Here is a 22,617-nt window from a genome sequence, read left to right as displayed (position 1 = left end):
ATGTACAAGTCTCAGAAAATGGGAATGTCCCAGCTTCACAAGGCAGGGAGCTCCAGGAAGGCTGTTTCCATGAGCCAACACCATGCTGAGGAGAGCCTGGGGGCCATGCAGCTGCCCTTGAGTCATCTCTGCTCTGTAAACAAGCCCAACGCATTCATTAATCTGCCATTAGATTCTGGCAGAACTGCTACCTTGCCCCCCCCCCCAATCTGGGCTAAATGTTTGTCCGCGTGTCTCCAAAGATGCACACTAGAGTGGTCCACACCTGTAATCCTAGGACCAGGGTGGTGGAGTCAGGAGCATCAGGAGTTCAAGGCCAGTCTGATGTATCAAGTTTGAGGCTAGGCTGGGCTCTATGAGGCTTAGACGTTTTTCCCACAAACCAAAAAATAACATATGTCTGAGGGATGAGCATGCAAAATAAGTAATCTGGTGTTACTCATTGTTATATGGATTTATATATCACTCTGTACCTCATAAATATATAAAATTATTATGTGCCTATAAAATGTAGTACCTTCGTTTTTTATAATTTTGGTTGTGAGCCTAGCCTTTAACGGCTGAGCCATCTCTCTAGCCTGTACTTTCATTTTTTGAGAATGAGCTTCACTATGTAGTCCAGGCTAGCCTTGACATCACTACATAGTCCAGGCTGGCTTTGAACTAATGATCCTCCTGCTCAGCTTCTCAAGTGCTAGGATTACAGGCATGTGATTCAATGTCTGAACTGACAAAGATAATGCCATCTTGTCCAGACTCCATTCTGTGTCTGCCTAGCCAGTCCTCAGATTTTCCCTGTATCATCGGCCTTAACAATGGTTTGGGAACCACCCATGACCCTGATTCGGGTCCAGATGTGTTAACCAAGATAATTAATATTTGTGCAAGCTAAACATAAAACTAGAATAACTACAGGAAGTCTAAATAAGAAATAATCGTTGTGTCTGGAAAATACTGCCAAGCTCTGCAGAAGGACAGATGCTGCAAGGTTACTCCAGCCCCAGCTAACACTGATGCAATTGCGGCATTTGTCTTTAAAAATGCCGTACTCCTGAGCTTCGGGACCAAGGTACATTCTGGAGGGATTAGCCTGCTCTTGGTCTGGCCATTGTTAGTGACTCCTATATCCTTAACTGTCTTAATTAGTGTAGTCGTCAGTAACTATCTCCCATAGATCATTTCACAACCAACAAACTTTATTTGAAAGAGAACCTGTGGAGTGCTTTAAGAACCTGCTGAAAGTTGAGGTCCCTGTAGTTTAAAAAAAAATTATAGATATTCCATCAAAGTATGCCCTTGGGAAGAAATCCATCAGTAAGAATTGAAAGATGAGAATAATAAAGACCAAAGAAGACGAATAACGGTATCTCTTAGCCTCAATCCTGCAAAAACTTGTATTGCTTTAGGTCTTCAGATTTCCAGAGTTTTGGTTTGGGCCTGGTGCCTTCTCTTTCTCTTTACATTGTTGTTTCTTAGATTGGGAACTCAACAATTATCACAATTTAGGCCCAAGGCTCAGCCGTAGAATGGTTGTCAAACATGAATGTGAGGCCTCCAGTGCAATCATCCACACCACAAAAATAAATGAATAACTGAGCAGAAAGTTGGACCGCAATTCAGTTGCAACAAAGGTGTTGTCGTCCCGTGAGGTGTTCTGCAGCTGGGATGGCCATTGTCAGCTGCCCTGAGATGGTGAGAGAACGGATGGTAGAATGTGAGGATGAGCCTTCATTCTCCTGCTCTGATCAGACAACGGACTGGGCTGCCCAGAAGGTGTGTGACCTTGGGCAAGAGAACACGTTCAGGGCCTGAGCTAAAAGCCACGTTAGCTACACTTCCAGCAGGTAGTAGGAAATGCAGCGCCCCCTGCAGCAGGTGTGGGGATGCTTGTGACCAATCTCTCAATCCCTCTAAAATAAGCCCAATGTTTTTATGTGTATGAGTGTTTTACCTTCGTGCATGCCTGGTGTCCTTAGAGTCCAAAGGGGGCTTGGGATCCTCTGGAACAGGAGTTAGAGATGGTCAAGCAGACACACGGCTTCTGGGAGTCAAACCCAGGTCCTCTGGAAGAGCAGCCAGCGCTCCAGTCCCTAAGCCCCCGAATTCTAAAGTAATGTTTTCCTGTCTGCATCCAATACTTCTTGAAGAACTGAGTTCAGCCCACGGATCATCAAGGCCAGAGACGGAGCCGCCCAGCCGAACCCTGAAATAATGGCCTGACAATTGACCTTCTGAAACTGGGGAGTCCGTTTCTGAAAATAGTCTCTAGAGACTCCCAGGAGGGATGGGGTGAAATCAGTCAAGCAGTACACGGTTTCGCTGTATGGCCTTTCCATTTGTCATACAAATTGTAATGAATACTTATTTCTTAATTTACATTCCGGCCTTCACCCAATTTGCAGCTCCTGCCATGTTTACAGGCACCATCTGGAGGAGCTAATGAGGCAGTGAGCACCAGAAATCACAACTTGCTTTGACTAAGCTAGAAGACTCTTACTGGCAAGAAAATGATCTGTTTGTTTCCTGGAATTTCGGAGAGATTAAAACGCGTCTTCCGGAGGACGGAGGAGAAATATGCAAAGCTAATTTTCATAGGCTGAACCCGGGGGCAGCTGGCCACCTGAATCGGTTCCGAATAATTCAGTCATTACTGCAACGGTCTCATGATAGACGGTCTCTTCTGACACTGGAATTCTGAAAAATGATTACCTAGACTCTCCGTGAATGTCAGAGGGTCCCAGCAGACCAAGGGAGTGCACAGGAATGCTGAATGAGATGGAGTTTAAATACTCAGGCTCTGCCCTCCTGTGAGGAAATGACTTTGATGACTCTGGGCAAGCTAAGTACCGTCTTTAGATAGCCGCTCCTTGGGCATGAAACAGGAAATGGACAATAAACTTGTCAGAATCAAAAACAGATAAGCAAGTGAATTATAGTGAAGTATTTGAGGATTGTCATCAAGAAACACTCAAATGTTTGCTGGATTTCCTGTCCTTGGAAAGTTTGCCTAAATAACTAGAATATGCACGTGCGCGCACACACACACACACACACAAACACCCTTGTGTGTGCTTAAATACATGTACACACACACACGCGCGCAGACATGGCAGATACTTCAGTAACAGAGGATGACATGAATGAACTACCTACATTCACAGGTAGGTCAAGGTGTTTGTCTTTGTCCTGTGGTGGAGTGTGAAATTCTTCAGGTTAGCTCTGGTGCTAAAAGCAAAGTCTAACCGCCTTCAGAAATGTAAGTATACCGCCAGTCAGTGATTGTCAACTGCTTGGCAAATATTTCCCCCTGGAATCCTAAAATTCTGTGTTTGTTGCTTGTTTGCAGTACTAGGGAATGAGTCTAGGACCTCATTTCCAGGAAACACCATCACTGAACTATATCCAACTCTCATTGTCTTTTTTTCTTTTTCTAGAAACCAAGTCTCATGTAATCCAATCTGGCCTTGAATTCTTCAGCAGAGATCGGCCTTGAACTCCTTGATCTTCCTGCATCCACCAACTTGAACGCTGGGATTACAGGCATGTACCCCAACATCCCACTTTCCATCCTTTTTAAAGTTAAAATTAGGGGCAGGACACTGCTGGTGCCCACCTTTAGTCCCAGCACTCAGAAGGCAGAGGCAGGGGGATCCGGGTGAGTTCGAGGCCAGACTGGTCTATAGAGTGAGTTCCAGGACAGCCAGAGAAACCCCATTTCCAAATTCAGAGAGAAATCAAATAACTGCATCGTTTCTGTCCCAATAATCCCCCCCACTGCAAATAATTCGGAAAAGGTAACTGTTAGAATACTTGTTATGCCAAAAAGGGCATAATGATCAACACTTGCCATCAAGATCCTCTCTCAGAATAAAACAAAAGATTGTTAATTATCTACTCGTGCGTCACAGTTTGAAAACCAACTTGCGATGACTGAATCAGTCAATCATTATGTATCCTTGATGATGTCAGCGACATCAGCCTGACCCCTTACTAGTGACTCATCCCTAGCGTGCTGCTAAGTTTTGTATTAGTTTTCTTTTTAAATTGGTATACAAAATCATGGGTTTCATCGTGTGATAGTCATACACTCCATGTTTTTGCCAATTCTCTTCCTCCATGCCGTTCCCACCTTCTTCCTGTTCCCATCTTCCTTTCATGAGGACCCCTTCAGTTTCCAGGCCACACTCACGGGCTATATTAGCTTCTCCTTATTTTCCCTTCCCGCCAACTCGTTCTTAAGACCTTGTCTTCCTTTGTCATGGTTTCCCACACACTTACCTATATAAGCAAATATGTAAAAATTAAAATCTAAGATACGTATGTGGGGAAAACATGGTAACTTCCTTTTTTTAGTCTGAGATACTTTGTGTAAGATACTGACTTTCCATTTTCCTGAAAATGTCATGATTTCATTTCTTTTACAGCTAAATAAAATTTTCTTGTGTGTTTGTACCACATTTTCCTTTTCTGCTCATGGTGACAGACATGTGGCCAGCGCATTTCCTGGCTACTAGGAAAGCCCTGGAGAAAACACACATTGCGGGTATCTCTGTGGTAGGACTTATGAGTCCTTTGGGTTTACACCCAAGAGTGCGTCACTACATTTTCTGGAAAGTAGCAGAAGGTCTTGCACACCCCTGTGCCACCTTGCACAGTGCCATGCGTATAGTTCATGGTCAGCAGTTACCTGTGAGCAGAAGCGATCACACCATGCAACCTGAGGAGGGAAACCCACTCTTCTAAAAGAGGGGATGTAGATTACAAACTCAGTCTCTAGTCACCGCAGCCTTAAGCAAATGAAGGAAAAGCACAAATGACAGAAGAACATCTTGGCGGTGACACCACTGAGACACGTACACTAGACCATGAGCTTTCAGACTTTGACCATGACCTACAATAAGAAAAGCGTTTACATTGTGCCTTGGTAAAACACACACACACACACACACACACACACACACACATACTCTCTCACACACAGTCATGGACAGACGTTGAGACAGAGTCTCATGCTGCCCCGGCTGGCTTCAAACTAGCTATGCAGCTGAATATAACTTTGAACTTTTGATCCTCCTGCCTCAGCCTCTGCTTGCAGTTTATAAAGCGCTGGGGATTAATCCCAGGGCCTCTTACACACACTCTGCCAATTGGGCTGGCCAGCCTCCAGAGTCACACAGTTAAAGTAACTGGAAAATCTTTACTCCTTGGGGTCCCTCCGCCTTATTTGTTTGGTTTGATTTTTGGAGACAGGGTCTGACACTGTAGCCTGAGCTGGCCCGGAACTCATTCCTTAGCCCATGCTGGCCTCAGATTCCCAACAATCCTCCTGCTTTGGTCTCCTGGGCGCTGGGATCAGAGGGATGAGCAACAGTACCTGGCTCCGTGTTTCTGTTTCAATTTTTTCAATGAAGCTCACCATTTCTCATTAAATCATGTCACTAAAGGTGGGCTGGGAAACAATTCAGAAGAACAAGGTCATATTGTCACGTAGAAGTTCTGGGGCAGCCTCGGAGCCCTGTAGCTTGCAGGCCACCCTGAGATGAGAGACCTCCTAGGGCCCCCTTGGCCCTTCTCACACTCAGGTAAATCATGTTTGTCGGTGGTGCTATCTTGATCCTGTGTGGTCTACCGTCCCCTGCTTTCCTATTAGCACATGTCCATGTGAACAGCTCAACGTCTGAATTGGGACAGGGGTCAGCATTCAATTCACAGGAACCATCCAGTTAGGGACTGTCTTCTTCACTTGCCACCAACTGGGATGTGGACTTGGCTGTGGGAGCTGGAGCAGCCATCTTGGACCATGAAACTGCAGTTACAGGATAGAGATAAGAGAAACTAGATGACCAAAGATGCCCGCACTCACGTGAGTGTGTACTCCGTTGTGCAACAGAAAAATTAAACCATCCCATTGAAACCACTAAGATTTGGCCTGTTAACAACAGCTGAGTCCAAAACACAACTGACTCATTATCTAACTCACACTGCTGACAGAATAACAGAATGCTCTCTTAACCCAAGTCTCTGGGAACCTTGGCTAGTCTTGTACCGACCTTACAGCATTGCCTAGAATCCCCCCCCCCCCAGAAGGTATAGCAACCTGTCAGCAGTTTGACATATGACAGTGAGGCGCTGTCTGTATGTTAATTTTAGCTCTAAGGCAGGAGAAGCCTGGGCCACATTGTACAGATCCAGATTTGCTGTGGGAACAAGAATCATAAGCAGCTGTGGCAATAACGCCAAATCAGTGACCCTTCCCTGCATTGAGCTTCTTTGATTGTCGATGCCCCTCTCCTGGCTCATCCAGAGCATTGGGAAAGCTTGGTAGCTTCAAGGACTTAAGCAAGCACTGTTTCCTCTCAACAAGAAAGCCCCCACTTTCCAGCACAAAGCTTCTTGGGTGATATTCATTTACTTTCAGTGAAACAAACAAAAACTGAGGGCAAATGCCAAATTGGTGGTGGTGCACACCTTTAATCTCAGCACTTGGGAGGTAGAGGAAGGTGGATCTCTGAGTTTGAGGCCAGTCTGGTCTACAGAGTGAGTTTCAGGACAGCCAGAGCAACACAGAGAAACCTGCCTCAAAAAATCAAAACAAACAAACAAACAACCCAAACAAACCCTGAGGACAAGAGCAAGCACTCAGTGGTAGGTGTGTTTGCTGTGCAAACCTCAGAACCTGAGTTTGGTGGTGGCGCACTCCTTTAATCCCAGCACTCCGGACCGAGGCAGAGGCAGGCGGATCTCTGGGAGTTCGAGACCAGTCTAGTCTAGTCTACAAGAGCTAGTTCCAGGACAGGCTCCAAAACCACAGAGAAATCCTGTCTCGAAAAACCAAAAAAAAAAAAAAAAAAAAAAAAAAAGTAGATCCAATTCTGGAACTTAGGGCATGGCCTCACAGGCCTACACCTGTACCCACAGCATGGGTGGGCTTGCTGGTTCCTGCCTATCTTCAGATTCAGTGAGAAACCTGTCTCAGTTGAGAGCGACCGAGCAAGGCCCTGGATGTCCTCCTCTGGTCTTGGTGTACATGCACCTACAGCACACAAAATGCCAAATTCTTGTTCGGCTTGGTTCTGAGAACCTTGACTCAGGGTGATAAGGGAATAAAGAAAGACAGTGAAAAATATAACAGACACAGAAAAGCTCAGATAAAGAAGCTACAACATCCTGGAGGCCCAGCGTGTTTATTGTATATAGCTGAATAGGGAGGCAGGGCTGTTGCATGCAGCTAAACAAAGAGATGGATTATCATATACAGATAAACAAAGAGATGGATTATTATATACAGCTAAACAAGGAGGTGGGGTGTTATATACAGCTGAACAAGGAGGTGGGTGTTATATGCAGCCAAACAAGGAGGCATATTTAGCTAATCTTAGTAGGGGAGCAGTCCTAGAGCCATAAACATGGTGGTAGGAACCATGACAGACAGTTGCACACACTGTCAACATTCACACAGAAGCATTGGTCTCCTTGCCACAGCTATGCCCAAGTCAACAATACATATTCTCTCAATGTTTTCAACAAAATATGCACACATAAAATTTTTTAAAAACGAATCATTTGGTTTTAGACTTGAATGTTTTCAAGTCCGGCGAGTAAGCTCACCACATGCTCCCCAGTGTTTTCTATCTACACTTGGGCACACGCCCTCGTCTCCCCTTCTCTGCCGCGCTGTAATTCCCCAATTTTGTGAGGATGTCTTTCAATAAACATGAAGATATTGTAAGCATGGCTTCTATTTCTGCAGACCTGAATGGATTCTGGAATCAGTTCTGACGCAGTGAGAGGGCTAGGGTCACATCACAGCCGGGCCACAATCTCCAAACCACGTTGACTCCAGCTTTCTGTCCCTGTGGAAGGACGCAGGCCAGGAACTGTTTCCAGTCTGCCTGGGAGCAGAAACAGAAACCCAGTACCGTAGAGAAAGTCCCAACCCCCCAGTAACACAAAGAAGAACTGCTCATTACAGCCGCTGACGGCTCCAATGTGAGGCTCCAAGTGTGTCGAGCACACCAAACAAATTTAGCTTCACCACCTGTTCCGGAAAAGGAACGCCCATGCCAAAATCCCCCCAAAAGTGCATAAATATTCTCAGTGTGGATTAGCTGGGAGTCTTTTCAAATATGTTCTATATTAGAGTTTGTAAACTGGGCACTTGATGTACACCACATGGCCACCATGGAAGACGTGAAGTTTTGTTCTGCCTCAAAAATAAAAGAAATCATATTCTTTCTCTCTAAAATCTTTAGACACAATTGAACAAAATGGTTTCAAGGTCTAAAACAAACAAACAGAAAAGCCTGTAGTCCTAATAGAAGTAAGATACATACTTGAAAATTTCCAGTTTTCGAGAGATGTGTCAAGAGAGTGTGTCGTTAATTACCCTGAGAACAGGCTGGAGGAGAACTGGTAAATCCCAGGTGTGTGTGTGTGTGTGTGTGTGTGTGTGTGTGTGTGTGTGTGTGTGTGTGTGAAAACCAAGAGGTATAAAATGACATGCTGTCTTAGGGTGTCTACTGCTGTGAAGAAACACCATGACCATGGCAATTCATATGAAGGACAACAGTTAACTGAGAATGGCTGGAGAGGTAGCTGAGAGTTCTACACCTGTATGGGTAGACAACAGGAAGAAGAGACATGAAACCTGGCTTGAGCTTCTGAGGCCTCAAAGTCCACCCCCAGTGACACACTTCCTCCAACAAGGCCACACCTACACCTACAATGTCACACGGCCAATAATGCTACTCCCTTTGAATCTATGGGGCCATTTTTCATTCAAATCATCATACAAGCTATAGGTAGGTAAGAGCCAAAGTAATGCCTTTCTTAAGTCAAATAAAAAGGTCAAAGAAAACTAAACTTAGGGCAGCTGCCAAAATGTAGGTCTACTTGACATTCATGAACAAAGCACCTTCTAAATTGTTTAGAAAAGTTCTAGATACCATTAAATTCCCATGAATGTTTGTTCTGTTGAGGGGAAACTTGCCAAAGGATCCTGTCTCATATGAGAAGCTGTTGCATCATAGTCTAACTTCAAGACTCACCTCGGAATTGTTTTCTGAAGTTTTCTTGGCCCCCTTCTCGCCCCAAACCTTGTTGTGAGTCAGGCCAGTGGTCCCACCATGTGATTATTTGGGTCTGGGTGGCTGGGAAACACAAGAGCAGTCTCTGTTTACATAATGGCACCCACTGTCTGCAGCATGGATCCACATAGGACGGGTCTGGGAGGCCAGGAAAGGAATAGGAGGCTGCTGTTCCTGTCCCATAGGGAGCACACACAGACACCCTCCATCCAAGGCTGTTTTGATGAGCAGGTAAGTCCAGTGCCTGTAGACTTCCAGCCTGTATACCACCATAACCTTGCATCAGCTCAATATTTTCACGTCCAGAGCACTTATCCCTAAGCATGTATTTTTGTTTGTTATAATGACACAGGATGGTGTTTGCACAATAAAAGTACTGAAAGGATCTGAAGGTCCAGGAATCCATTCAAAGGTCAAAACAGGCCAGCTCTTCTGCAGTTTGATTCCTTGGACCTTAACCAGCCTCCTTATTCTGCTCGACCTTTAGGAAAAGATGGAAACTAAGTTATAGGTGTACTCTAATACTTTAAAAACAGAAGAACTTTTGTATAGAAAAGACTCCCCCCATATGAAACCATCACCCAGTCACAAGACCACCACCTATGGCAGCTTCATTCACCTCCCTCTCTCCCCATGGATTCTAAGTACTATATCATTACATAATTAGTAATTGATAGGAAAATTTATCTTTAAAGCCTTTTATCACACTATATATAGTATGATCAAAATACATAAAAATAATTTACAGTAATTCTAAATTATATCCCCTTCCATAGCCTTCAAGTCCGTGTCAGTGGAATCGGTCTGGCTTAGCGAGAGAGTTGTTTTTACATCATCCCCATCCTGGGAACTATTTCCAGCCCAGGAGGAGCCCTAATCAATAAGGCTGAGGGAGAAGAGGAAAAGACAGATGAGACAGAGGGCGGTGGCTCTAATATTAGATGCGGAGTGGGCTTTACAGCAGAGAGAAGTGGGGATTTGGGAAATTGAGGGATCTGGAAGAAGAATGGAAAGGGACGGGGCGGGGGCGCCAAGCACGGGCACGCCTGCATCCTGAGCATCTGCTGCCGCTCATTCATCAGATTCGTCAGAGCCATATTCAGTCCTTCTGCTGCAGCAACACACGAGAGAGGCTTCCTTCCTTACTCACTGATGGCGGCCTCTGACGCCACCAGCACCTCCATCTCAGCTTCCCCAATCAACCACGGTAATACCGCTCCTCCTAAAATGGCCTTAAGTGATACGGCACCACGTACCATAAAGAAGTCCCTTCAGAGAGAGGAAACATGCCAGGTGGGTTTTATTTCCCGGAAGACTGGCATCTCAGCAGCAACAAACGTTAACGTTAATAACAAGTTTAATTTTAATCCTTATTATACAAAATGAAATAATCTCAAGTACTTACTTTTTTTCCTCCATAGAAGTCTCACTGAACATGTAGAACGTGTCCCTGTGTTGGGGAGCTTTTTGTCACTGTGACAAAACACGGGATATAATCATCTCTAAAGGAGGAAAGTTTACTGGGGCTCAGTTTCAGAAGTTTCTGTCCATGTCAGGTGGTCCTTTGGTGGCATAGCATACCATGTCAGGAGGCATGGCGGCCAGCAAGCGAAGACAAGAAACTGAAAGAGACTGGGAGTCCAATGACCTCTTCAATACAGCATTTCAATGGTTCTCTTCCTTTACTAGACCCCACCTCTTAAAGGGCCCATTGCCTCTGAAAACCATCACAGGCCCAGGAAATTGGGCTCTGGGAGATACTGCAGATCCTATACAGCAGTTCCCCAACCTGTTCCTGTTGAGAAAGAATTACAAGCATGTGGGGCAAACGGTCAGTCTGTAACAAGGTGAAATATATTTATAGTTAGATAATTGCATCTTCTGTTCTCCACGGATAACTGTATCTCGGAAGCTTTCACCTGCCCAGAAGACCAGTGTAGTCTTTCAAGCCCAGAACTCAAATCTAAGTCACCCCAACTCGCTAACCCAGATACATCAAGACATACTCCTGAAGACAGACAAGGGGCTGCATGCCACTTGGGAGACTAGGGGAGGAAGAGTACAAGTTCAAGACCAGCCTTAGATATACAGCAAGGGAGGGAAGGAGGAAGGGAGAAAAAGGGAGTGAGAAGGAGCTCTTCGCCATGGAATCGCATCTTACTCTTTCTCTCCCCATTCAGTCCATCTCCATCCACAGCGAATAGCTTCCCAAACCCTTCTCCTGCCTTGCTCTGCTACATCCAACCCTTCCTTCGCAAGCACAGCTGAAGTTCAGGCTGCTTCTACGGGTTTCAGTGTAACAGATTATAGAGTACCTGCCTTGCCCAAAGCTCACAACACGGAGCTTTATCCCATGATCCAGTCCTCCAATACGCTCCTTCCTGAAACCCAAATGCTCTTTCTGTTTTTATTTATGTCCGGTTCTACTAATAAGCTCCCAACTTCGCCGAAGGAAAATGCCTGTGATGGATCATCTCAACTATGCTCATTGACATGGGACTCACCAGGCTGCGGGTGGGGCCATTCTCTGGGCAGAGGACCTGGAGGTATAAAATGGAGAGAGCCAGCTGACCATGCCTTTATCCCTCACTGTTTCCTGTTGAGCTTCAAGCTGCTTCAAGCTCCTGGGGCCTTGAATTCACTGCCATGACAGACTGCATATGAACTATGACCTTAAAAAAGCCTTTTCTCCTGGAGGTGGCTTTTTTCTGCATTGTTTATCATAGCAACAGCAGAGAAACCAAGACAGTCTGGCTCTTCAAAGAAGAGTTGGAAACTTTTCTGTCCTGATGAAAGAAGAGAAACTTATTCCTTTGTGGTTTTAAAATCAATGGGGGAGCTGGGCAATGGAGGCGCATGCCTTTAATCCCAGCACTTAGGAGACAGAGGCAGGCGGATCTCTGAGTTCGGGGCCAGCCTGACCTACAGAGCATTCCAGAACAGCCAAGGAGAAACTGTGTCTCGAAACCCCTCCCCGAAAGAAGAATCAGGGAAGAAAAGACGAAGAAGAGAAAGAGAGCAAGCCAAGCAGGATGTCTTGTGGATGAGCCTTTCACCCTTTCCATCTAGACGAAGCCAGGCAATGACCCTTGCTGAAAAGGATTTTAGAGCAATTAACTTGGGCTCTAGTTCGTTTAGCATGTGGCAGGCGGCTCTATTCCCTGTACAACCAAATCTCTACCAAGCTACTCAGTTCATCCTCTGCACAGCCCTGTCTTTATAAAACCCAACTCTGCATAGTTCATTCTCTGCTCAAATTCTTTTATACTCAGTTAAAGCCCTTTCTGATTCAATACTTGAATCCATTCAAATTCAATCTAATTCTGACTCGATTTCAACTAAATTCTATTTTACTGAGTTCTCTAAATTAAATTTAAGATCTTACAGATGATCTGTGTAGGTGCAGGGTTTTTTTTTTTTTTTTTTTTTTTTTTAGAATTTAAAGAGGTCTTATTTGGAATTCAAAGATTTGCATCTTCCTGACTGTAGCAGCCGGGTCTGAAGAGAAATGTGACTCCATTTGTCAGAGACAACTCCTGCAATGACTTCCCTGTGACTGCAAGGGTACATGGCGATTCTCATACCAGAGAAACAGAAGGTTCCAATTGATACGGCATACATTGTTCAAAGCTCTGATCATACAAGAGTGCAAAAGAGCATCCTTGGGAACTGCTCAAGTTCAACGTTATCCAGGCTATTGGAAAAATAGTTTCGACTTAAAATGTTGATTCTTCATATGAGAAGAAATAGAAATCCCATTGGTGCTAGCGCTGATGCTACAACTGAAAACCTGCAGAGGAATCAGAGGATTTGACCCAGAATCAGAGGCTAGAGAACCTAACTATAGCACTAAGCAAGGAGAAAATGAACGAATGCTAAACAGAGCTAATGAAGGAAGACAGACACTGCTTTTGACTGAGCCTATGTATTAGTCCCCAGCAGACCAGACCAAAGAAAATGGAGTTCAAGAAATGTCCTTTTCTGGCAAAGACGCAGATTGAAAGTTTAAAAATATAGAAATCAACTTATTCAGAGAATGGAAACCAAGGACAAATTAGAGAAACTATTCTCATGTCTGATAAAACAGACTTCAAACCAAAATCACTCAGAAGGGATAATTATAATCATTACATGTTAATAAAAGGAACAGTTCTGGTGATGTTGGTGGATGCCTTTAATCTTGGAAGGCAGAGGCAGGTGGAGATCTGTGAGTTCGAGGCCAACCTGGTCTACAGAGAGAGTTTCAAAATAGCTAAGGCTGGACAGAGAAATCCTGTCTTTAAAGAGCAGAAAAATTATTTTTTAAAGGAACAATTCTTCAAGAATATATAGCTATAAACATATATGCGATAAATACAAGGCTTCCAATTTTATATAACAAACACTAATTGTCATAAAAGGTCACATGGGTGTAATGAGAGTAGATGACATCAATACTCCATTGTCATCCAAATTAAAGTATCAACAAAGTTGAGGCAGGACCAAGTCGCTCCCCCACCTTACCTCCCGAATCACAGCTGAGCAAGGTATCACTCTATAAGGAATGAGCTCGCAAAATCCAGCTCATGCACTGGGATAAATCCTGGTCCCACTGTCAGTGGCTCCACAGACTGCCCAAGCCACAGAACTGTCACCCACATTCAAGTCTTAACAATTATCAACTAATGGAAATATTGTATTGTATCTTATTACATCATAATACAATAAAAACAGGAATCAACAGCAAGAGAAACCACTAAAACCATAGGCCTATTCTGAGACTGAACAAGACTCTTTGGAATGAGCAATGAGTCATTAAGAAAGTCAGGAATAATTTCTATCAGCAAATAAAAGCACAGTTCATCTGACCTATGGGGTGCAGAAAATGTGGGATCCATGATATGAGTGTTTTCATCAAAAATTCAGAAAGATCTCAAAGAAATGATCTAGCAATGTACCACAAGGTCTTAGAAAAGCAAGCACAGCTCAAACCCTAAAGAAAGAGACAGCAAAAACTAATGAAGGCCAGGGCAGAAATGAGTGAAACAGTTTCAACGTACAATACAGAGAACCGATGAAACAAAGAGGTGATCCTTTAAATATGCACAGAGAGAGAGAGAGAGAGAGAGAGAGAGAGAGAGAGAGAGAGAGAGAAACAAAGAGAGAGAGAGAGAAAAGTCCTGGCTTTTTTTTTCTTACAGACTATATTCTGTTCCTTTTCCTTTCTTTTTATTTTAGTTGTTGAATGTATATATGCATACATATGCATATATATTTAAGTTTTATATGTATATAGACTTATATATGAGTGTATATATTATATGTATATTTGCTAGAGAGATGGCTCAGTGATTAAAACCACGTACCTCATGCAAAGCATCTGCCCTGAGTCTGGCTCCCGGCATGCACATGTGTTGGCTCACAACTGTCTGTAACTCCAGCTTATGGAGATGGGTCCAACATGCTCCTCTGACCTCTCTGGGCACTGCACTCTCACACACAAACTCAAACAAAAATACACAATTTTAAAATCTTTTTTAAAGGTATTTTTTTCCACATCAGTTCTAACAGCTTCCCACAAGCAAATTAAGAAGAAATCACGAAGCTCTTCCCTTTACAGCCCGTTACTTCCGCGCAGTCTCCCCACTAGGGTGATTCTGACCCAAGGTGTTACATTAGTCACAACTGACATAATGCACACATTACAGAGTATGTTCAGCACCCCAAAAGTCTGTGCACTACTTTCTATTGGCCATTCAGTTATTTCTTGAGAAGAAAATAGGTTTCTAGGTCTGATGTTGGAGATGGATGAGTCCAACAGAAACCAAGAACCATCAGTGCATACACGAAGAACTATCACGAGGTGTACAGAGACCACTGGAATCGCTCGTTCTTAGGTCAGACACAAATATTCTCTGTCATAAATTGATTCTCTTTGATTCAAGGTACAAATGAGAGAGCAGTCTAAACCTGTCTTGAAAGATATTAGGTGTGGGGAGGTGAAGGGTCCAGGGTAACTCACTTGTTACCACTACAATAACACGTGATTCACATGCTTAACAGTGCATGAGCAACACAGGAACAAAAGGCACACACAGAACCAAGGATTCAAGGAGTGGCCCCCACACCAGACATTACCCTATTGCCAAAGACTCTGAACTAAACCAAGAAAAAAATTTTCAAATGTTTGGGGTCACCACAAGAACATTAAGATGAGTACACGGTTCCCCACAGGTCTCCTTGAAGAGGACATATAAGCAGACGTTTCTATTCGCTGAAATCCAGTCTCATTTCTTCATACCGGGCTGGAATTTATTGTTGAAGACAATTGAAGGAGTCAGATGACCCAAGGAAATCTGACCCCTGGAGGTAAAATTGATACCAGTGACCCAAAGTCTGGAGGGACACAATGAGAAAAAAAGAAGGTGCACCCACTTTTCTACCCAGACACCTTCAGTATGTGTCAAAAGATGGTGAAGGTGTGAAATTAAAGAGTGGCCTGATGGTGTGGGATCACAGTGTCCTGATGGTGTGGGATCACAGTGTCCTGGTGGCTGGGATCACAGTGTCCTGATGGTGTGGGATCACAGTGTCCTGGTGGCTGGGATCACAGTGGCCTGATGGCTGGGATCACAGAGTCCTGATGGCGTGGGATCACAGTGTCCTGATGGCTGGGGTCACAGTGTCCTGATGGCGGGGATCACAGTGGCCTGAAGGTGTGGGATCAGAGTGTCCTAATGGCGTGGGATCAGAGTGGCCTGAAGTTATGACCTCATAACTTCAGTTTGGAGGTGTAGGCCCAGAGTGGCCTAAGGCGCAATGCCTTTGATTGCTTTAGAAGATCCCCAAGTACCAAATGTCTCTCACAACATAGCCATTTCATAGCCACCAACTCTCTGGTGTTCTTGTTAACTGGCAGAATCCTCAATAATGTATGTGGGTTTTTCCCCCGTGTCTTCGCTTACAATTAGTGGTACAGCTTCGTGTTATAAAAATATTTTTTCCTTTCCATTATTTTAATAATAAAGATCATTATCACCTTTTCAAAAGAAAAATTCAGTGCCAAAATGGAACACGCTGCGTGGAGGGGGCTCTTCCCGGTTCTTGGGAACACACAGTGAAGCGCATTGTTTCCCCATTTTCTGGTCAAAGCACGGGAGGATGGAAAATGGAGTCACTCAAATAACTCAGAGCATTTCCCGTACAGGACAATAATAGCGGGAACGTTTCTGCGGCTCCAAGGAAGCAAGTGTTTCTAATTAGTGAGCAAGAGCAGCTGAGGTAACTATTCTGGGCAGAAAAGCCAAGCTGAGAAACTGCCTGAATTCTGTTTGTGAAGGTTGCCACCTACTGGGCATCGTGCAACACTGCAGCAGGCTGGAAGGGACGGACAACCAGAACTCAGGCCATCACTGTGTGTTATTCTCTTCTGCGCTTTCTCAGAAAGAAGGGGCATGGTGGGTGGTGCCCACCTGGCAGGCAGGATGGAGTCGTGGTTAGGAGAGGGCTCAGGTGGGAATCTGCATGCAGGAGAGGTCTACCTGGGCCTACAGGACCCCTTGGGGGTTTATCCAAGGACTGAGGAGAGCATGTGAACTAGAAGTCAGTGGCCACAAACACAGAGGAAAGAGAAGCCACCATCGTAGCAGAGCCCAGGAAGAGGCAGCACTGGCCATACAAGACCATTTGCCCTAGGAAATTGTATTAAATGAGACTTGATCCAAAAGTCTTTGGGAGAATAAATTAGGAGTTTTCCCCAAATTAAAAAAAAAAAAGGAAATGGTTGAAGGCTCATCAAGGCCTAATAGGACAAGTGCCCAGCGGTTAAGAACCAATGAGCAGGTAGATTGCTCTATAGGAAGCACAGGTTTTTCTGCTCATAGATGAACACTGGGGAACCCGGAAGGTTAAAGATACAGGATTGTCCCATCGAAGTGAGGAATAAATAACCTGCTATCTGCCCAGAAGGCTGGGAGCAGACGTAGTTAGTAACCTAGTGACCTTTGTGCTATCTGTGAAGTGGAGATCACACTGGATCCTCCCCAAGACCTTATCATGAGCTTGTTTTTCTCAGTCTGTGAAAGATCCCATCTCTTTGGAAGGTGTCACGTGTACTTTACAGAGTTTCAGTGTAGTCACATCTGATCTTTATTTAGCTAACTTTGTCCCTCAAGGAGACTTATGGGTGCTTTATTGTGCACATGGTATTGAGTTATCACCAGGAAAGCTTTCACCAAACTGGGCTGTGCTTAAATATGCCTAAAGCTACTCGGGGTCAGACTCCCAAAGTTTGAACCAACACTGGCTTCTGATCCAGGTTTAACCAAACTGCCTTCTTACCTCCTACAGATCGCGACTCTGCTGCCGTGGTGGTCGCAGACACACACACACACACACACACACACACACACACACACACACACACCCCATTCCACACTTGGGAATCTCTGAACAGAGCTGGGTATGACGACTCACACCTGTGATCCTAGTGTTCAGGATGCTGAGGCAGGAGGCCTGAAGTAAATTTCAAGGTCATCCTGTGCTCCATAATAACTGTGAGGTCAGCCTGGGCTACAGAGTGAGAATCTTCCCTTTAAAGAAAAGAAAAAGGAACGGAAAATCTCTGGACAGATGGCAAATCTCGGCTCTTTGAAAACTGCCTTTGAAAAGACAAGCCAGACTAAAGATTGATGTACGGATTTGACAGATAAAAACAGTTCTCACCTACCGCCGGTCCTGGCCATCTTTCTCCGTGAAGCAAGAAGAGCCAGCAGCTGTGGCTCCCTCAAGATCTGTCACCACGGAAGCCCAACCCTGCCCCTAAGACACGAAAGCCTACATCTGCCCATGTGCATTTTTCTCAGCCCCACGGAAGAGCGGCCCCGTGTCTCTTCATCATCTGCTTCTTCTAAGTACATTAACTGAGCCCCCACGTCCCGTGTTACCAGCACTGACTTTAAGGGAGAGGTGGGGGTGGGGAGAACTAGAATCCCTGGGACCAGCAGAGCAGCGTGAGTGTAAGCAAGCTTGGCCGTGCTAACAGGAAGCCACACTCCAGAGAGGGCCAGAGTGAAGGTCAGCAAGTTCGCCTGGGAGAAAAGAAAGAGACAAGAAAGGAGTTTGTGAATGAGGAAACCATTTTTGGCCGTTGAGTACATTGATTCAAGGCTACGGGGGAGTGGTATATTTAGAAACCGCGGGCCCTGTTCCCCCTCGAGCAGGCATATTTGTTGGGCAAGTCACTTCAATTTTTGGTCTCTTTGCTCCTCATCAAACAGGGGATATAGCAGAACTGAATAAGAAGGCCTTGAACACTTAGCAAGAAACAAATGTGCCTACAGTAGTTAGCTGGTGCCGGTTTTATACCTTACCCCTCCTGTGCTGGGGAGCGCAGTGAGGGAAAAGGAAGACGGCCCCATCTGCGTACTGGACCTGCTGTGTGCTGTTTATATGCCCAGCAGTGAACTTTTGGGACTCGGGTAGGCCACAAGATCCACTGTGACTTGGTAAAGACTGAAATGCTTTTAAAACGCTTGGCCTACTTGCTGGAAATTGAACAGTTCTTCTTAGCATTATTTCTGAAAGATGTGCTCCAATGCGAACTGAATGTACAAAGCAGAATACACATTTGTGCACGGGGGACTCACTTTCCACACGGAGTCCTAGAAAGACCACTACGGCTTCGTCAGCAAAACAAAAACGTCAAACAACAGTATTCTGGGTCTTGGTTTTTTTTTTTTTTTTTTTTTTTGTCTACTTGGCACAAGCTAGAGTTCTCTAGGAAGAGAAACCTCAACTGACAAAATGATTCCTTCAAATTGCCTGTTGGCAATTTTATCCCAACAACGCTAAGCAATCCAGGGCACTCATGTTTGTAGATGACAGTCACTGTCTTGCCTGGAAGGGGCCAGAGAGGTGCCGGTCACCCTTCTCTATAACCCGGGAACAAGCATCAAATGTTAACCCTTCCCCAGGCGTGGATGACCGCACCTGAGGGCCAGAGCCTCTTTGGCTCTTCTCACTTCCCACCGCAGAGCCGCGCCCAGTAGGTGGTCTTTCTCCAGCGCACTCCCGCTGAGGATTCTGAACTGTCGGCGGAGTTTCTGTTGATCCAGCTGGTTTGCATAATGAGGCTGCACAGGTGGGCCTCTGCCTGGGTTTTCCCAACAAGTGTAAATGAATTGTCTACCTCAGATGAATCCTGGAACGGAAGACACCAGCTCCGCACAGAATGGCTCGTAAACAAAAGGGGGAAACTCACGCAGCTAAAGAAAAGATCCGAGGGAAAAAATGGACTAAAGAAATGAATAAGACCGAATTGGTTTCCGACTTGTTTTATAGTGTGTTTAGTTTCCAAAGTTCCTTTGATTTATATAAACATAAATGGGGGAGGAGCTCTCTGCATGGAAGGGAAGGAAAGCATAAAGTTGTGGACCTTCCCTCAGCTCTCAGAATTTGGCTTTCTCCTCAGTATGGATGGCTTTCTTCCTCCAAAGTGAACCATTGCCTCCTGGAAGGGGGACACCTGAGCAAAGGCAATTTAAAGGAGCCAGGAGGCCCCTCCCACAGGTCACAGGAGCACTAGTTACTGGGGAGGGGGACTGTCCCCTGGAGCTGCCTGCAGGTCCGGAAGGGAGTTCTGGGATATAGTTTTCATACAGTTTTGCTATGATGGCCTCTCAATGCTACAGCCACCTTTGAGTCATCCCTGCGCCTGTTAAGTAACCCTAATAAATGCTACCTCAACATGAGTTGGATCCTTTCTTTGGCATGTCGTTGGGGCCCTCTGATGTTTGTTCATGTCTCCTTGGGAAAAACCACATAACATTCAGGCACCCTAAAGTATTAGGGTGTAAGGTTTTTTTTTTTTTAACTTTTAAGTGGCACTGCCTTAAAAAATTGAATATACTAAAAACCAGTTCCCAGGAAACTGAGTTAAGACAAATTAGTTTTCGGGGGGGGGGGGGGGGGGGGGGAGGACCTGAAGCTGAATTGTCCAATTGTTTGAAAATGTTTTGCCATCACGTCCTAAGGAGTAATGCCCACACTGTGTGGACAGTACCAGCTTCTAGTTCCTCCGCAACATAAGTTCTTACTGGTTATCTGAATGTGGACTGGTTTCCAATGTCATTTCAGTAAAGTGTTGAAACTCTCTAGGGCTCCCCAAGAAGTAGCTTTCTTTTTCTATTTTGGCATTGGGTTTTCAAAAAAGAATCATTAGATCTTAGATCTCAGTCCAAGTTAGGTTTTTGGAATAGGCAGGGGAGGTTCAAAATGTCTAACATAGCTCCCCATTTCTTGGCCTATTCATCAATATTTGACATTAGGAACAATTTTCATGGGACAAAGACATTTCAGTAAATACCTCTCTTCTCTCTTCCCGTGGTTTCATGACTTATGTGGTACACCATAAATTCATGGATTCCAGATCTATTCACCATGACCAGTCCTTCACAGAGCACATATAGCTCATTATATTAAAAACACCGAATGATTAACCGAGGTCCCACCTCTGAAACCACTGGCGTGCTTGCCAAGAAGTCTGTCATTTGCATGTTTGTCTGGAGATTCGGCCACTCACCTTTCCTTCTAGAGAACCTCAGCAAAGGGGAGAGAGTGCGTGGTAGACTTTGTAGTCACCTTTTCTTCCCAGCCAACAAGACATAAATGGTGAATTTTTATCTTTCATTAAACGCCTCTTATCTCATTTCAAACTTTAAAAAGTGTCCAAACATGTAGAGAAGAACAATAAGAATATTAAGTGCAAGCTGGGGATATAGATTGATGGAGAGCCTCCAGCGTGTATGAGACCCTGGGTTCAGTCTCCACACAGGGAAAGAGATTCAATCAACCTAGGACACAGCACTAGGGGAGTGATGGCTCCCTAGTGGTCCTGGAGCATTTGAACTGTTAGGAGAAAGGGGAACTGAGCTTTGAAATAGCAATTCAAGGGCCTCTGCAAACCTTCTCCCCAAGAAAATAACTACAGCTGGCTGTACATACATATGTATGTGTGTGTGTATATATATATATATATATACATACATATATATATGTTTAATGAACATCTAAGTGCACACAACAAATAGAGAGATTTAATCAAGGAAATCTACCAAGTCTCTGTAAGAATGAAAACTGGTGGTGGTCTACGTCTGCCCACACTTTGCTCAGAATTGGGGAAGCACCGGTGAAGCTAAGAACACAGGGCTCTGCCCTTACTCAGCTCGCAGTCTGGAACTACAGGATAACGAGGAGAGCCCGGCTGCCTGTATTTCCGAGTCTGAGGTCACAGAACCTCTATTCCAGATCATCACATCTGAAAGGTCCTGGGTTACCTTCCTCTACCCTAACTTCATGCGCCGGGAGCTTCATGACAGACATGGCAGGATAAGGGCCTAATTGCGTCTATACCACTGTGGCCAAATCTCCCACAGAAGCAAATTAGGAAGGAAATGTTTAAGCCTGTGGCTTCAAGGGATATAGGGCACTAGAATGAGTAACTTAATGACCACTGATACAATTGTTTTCGTGGTGGTGGGTGCATGGCGAATCAAGAGGCAGAAAGAAAGACCAGAAGGGAGACTGGGCACTGGAAGGCCTGCTTCTAGTGTCCTACATCTAACATCTACAACAACTAGACATGTCCCCAGGTTTCCAGAACCTCCCCAAAGCTAAGGTCTAAGTATTTAAGTGCATGAGCCTGTGAGGGACATTTCACATCAAAACCATGACGGAAGCCATGCCAAGAGAGGCGAGCTGAGAAGAACACAGACTGCCCTCCTACTCAGAACCCTGGTCTCCTGGCAAAACTGTTGCCCTAAGTTCTGAATCAGAATCAGTAGGGTGGATGGTGCTTTTCTCCAAAGGGCTGAGCTAAGAGCTGGGAAGAGAAGCCTCAGGGTCTCTCTCCAAAGGATGATTCTATTTGGGGTGCACTGTGGGGGTGTTCAACCAAGGGCACTGTGGGACACAGCGGAGACTTTATCAGTAAGCAATTCAGAGGAAGCAGGTACTTCGTGGAGCAATAAGCTAACCCGTAGGCCAGTGAATAGGAGTTCAAGAGAAGGAAGGGGAGAGAGCTGACTAACCACAGACGTTTCGACAGCGGCTATTAGAAAAGTGATGGAGATCTTTAGCTTGACATAAAATCTTCTGCAACATGAACTTTACAAAGCAGAAGAGGGAGAGTATAAATCCAGAATCCATCAAAGAGGAGTTAACCACGACAGGTAGCTCTCTCCTCTTGGTGAGAGGTAGTAACTAGAGCCACACTTGAGACAGACAGAGAGCCTCAGGAAATCAGCTCTGCGTTCTCAGTCACAGACACTTTAAGGAGAAAACAAGGAAATGAGATAAAAGCTATATGTGTTGTGGCGGAGGAGGCAGAGAGCCAGGAAAAGCTCTTCTTGGCACAATCTTAAAAAGGACAAAGCAACAGAAGGACAGCCTTTTTAAGATCTGCTGAAGCCAAGCCTGGAGGTAAACATACCTGCTTTTCCTACACTGTCCTCAAATTCAAGTCTGTGGAGTTGCCGCGGACCGTCCCTCTCGG

This window comes from Alexandromys fortis, unplaced genomic scaffold (assembly GCF_014885135.2).
Source record: "Alexandromys fortis isolate MF-2015 unplaced genomic scaffold, M_Fortis_MF-2015_v1.1 scaffold_64, whole genome shotgun sequence".
In the NCBI taxonomy this organism is placed as follows: Eukaryota; Metazoa; Chordata; class Mammalia; order Rodentia; family Cricetidae; genus Alexandromys; species Alexandromys fortis.
This window is presented reverse-complemented; position numbering follows the sequence as displayed.